This window comes from Aplysia californica, unplaced genomic scaffold, assembly GCF_000002075.1.
Source record: "Aplysia californica isolate F4 #8 unplaced genomic scaffold, AplCal3.0 scaffold00360, whole genome shotgun sequence".
In the NCBI taxonomy this organism is placed as follows: Eukaryota; Metazoa; Mollusca; class Gastropoda; order Aplysiida; family Aplysiidae; genus Aplysia; species Aplysia californica.
In genome coordinates, this window is record NW_004797630.1 from 154,832 (window position 1) to 157,203 (window position 2,372).

A 2,372-nucleotide genomic window follows, 5' to 3' on the forward strand; every position below is an offset into this window, starting at 1 on the left:
ATTCTATACTATATATCATATTCATTATGAAATAAATAGCAATGAAAGGAAACAAAGCGAAAAGAAAATATTATGTAATATAATGTGCAACGAGAAAGAATGAAAAACCAGTACGACTAGGGGTTGGAATTATAATGTAAGGCGGACGCTTTTGATGTCTGTCAGGATGGCCGAGCGGTCTAAGGCGCTGCGTTCAGGTCGCAGTCTACTCTTGTAGGCGTGGGTTCGAATCCCACTTCTGACAATTTTTTTTCTTTTTTTTTTCCCGGTGCTCGAATTGCCAGTTTATTTCGACAAAAAAAATAAATTAATTAATATATTATTATTTCTTTGAGCAAATGCAACAGAGAAAAAAGAAATTGGGTTTAACATTCAACACCCGGCCAACGATAGGCTAATAATAATTATTATGTCGGATATCTCTTTATACCTGCGTGCTTTATTATCTTTATCGCTGTATTATATTGATAATAATATATTTGGGTCATAATATTTATCTACAGGTGCGTCATATCGCTCTGGACGTCAGATATAACGCTCTATTTTTGTATACTGCGTGTCCACAATATCAAAATTAATTATGTTGTTAGACATTAATTGTTATCTTCAGTGGAAAACCGAGCTGATCAAGAAGACAGACAACAGGAAAGAGTGGCCGGTAACATTCATCGTCAATGTCTTTGTTAGTTTTAGTCACAGAATGTGGTTTTAGTATAAATTTTTACGGCACTCGCAACTGCATAAGGTCATATAATGAGCCCCAGAAGATTAGAGGTGTTACAAATACAAGAGAGTAACAAACACAACAAAGAAGAAGGGGGGATAAGGACGATATATGTTGGATAGGAAAGAGGAAGCAAACCACACCGTAGCACCCGCCAACCACCCACCGCCAATGTCTGCTCCTGACCTGACTCCTGATGAAGAAGAGAAACATATTAACATCAAATGAGGTTTTCAACATTGTTATACATGTAGTGGAAAATCATTCGCAAGTTGCTGCTGCTGTTGCTGCAGCTGTTGCTGCAATCGTTGTTTCTGAAGATATACATGATCGCGACCTCAGAATTACACAGTTCTATCTGTTCAGTAAGCCTACATAATTATAATAATTTTGAGAAATTGGACGTCAAAGATTTTGAGTTTCTCTATATGTACATGTACGTCAAGCTTTTCCTGACGCAATTCTTTGAATATCTTGCTGACGATTCCGAATAATTTTACGATTTAGATTTAGATAGAGCAGATAGAACATTTGGTTTCTGGCCCCGTAATGTAACTTAAAACGGTTAAAAATGTCAGATAGAACTTTGTTATTTTAAGGTAGCGACATGGCAATGTCTGTCCAAAATTGAAGACCTGGGAACAACATCAAGGCCTATAAATCACATTTAGATGATTTTGAAAAAATGAGCAAAATGGCTTTAATTTAATAAACCTTTTCTGGACTTGACCTTGTAATTGTTGCATTTAGGCGTCGTATCTTTGAACATAATAATAGACTTAAGGGTCTTAAACATCTAGCTCTCACTGGCAAAATTGAGGGCAAGCGAGGCAGGGGTAGGCCCAGAACAACATACTTAGGGAACCTAAACAATAAATGGGTAACAGGAAAAAGATCAGGGAAACATAGCTTTTTTGAGAGCATTCGAGCAAAGGAATGAATGGAAAGCCATGATCGCCTATATCTGTCGCAGATCTGGCACGGGATGATGATGGTGATCTTTGAACAAGAATAACCATGGGCGTAGGAACAGAATAGGCTAGCGCTTCGTCAGTGCTATTAACAGCTATTGAACATAGATAGTAATAGATCTAGCTGTCGCCGCTTTCGAATGATAATTTAAATAATTATGCCGAACTCCATTTAAAAAAAAGGAAAATACATGCATGACTTAACTTTACTGTTGTTCTCAGGTCTTCAATGGCATGTATCATGATAAATTTTTTTAAAGTTAAACATATATATATATTATATATCAACCTGCCTCTTAAACTAAACAGCCCGACATCTTTGTTGGTAGGGCCGATACACATGCGCTTATTTTTTAAAGCTTCTAGTCGTGCATCCACAACACGAAATGAGCTTTTGAAAGAACAGAACAAAAAAAAACCCCAACATAATTACCAATAGCACAATACTGTGTCAGAATTAAACGATATAGACAGAAAGGAAACTTTTTCATTGTTTTAATTTGGTCAAAGAGCTTAAATACAAATATATGTAAGGCAATAGAGGCTTGATTTGCACTATTTTCTGGTTCATGGTGGGCTCTTGAGTACAGCAAATTTGGCACTGTGTGTCATTATATCATACACAGACAGACAGACAGACAGACAGACAGACAGACAGACAGACAGACAGACAGACA

At 36.7% G+C, this 2,372-nt stretch overlaps 1 non-coding gene across 1 annotated transcript; it reads left to right on the forward strand.

Moving 5' to 3' along the window:
- The first annotated feature begins 160 nt into the window (after positions 1-160).
- Positions 161-244, forward strand: TRNAL-CAG. The gene has a single exon. It is a non-coding gene; the product is annotated as a tRNA-Leu (tRNA).
- Positions 245-2,372: the final 2,128 nt, after the last annotated feature.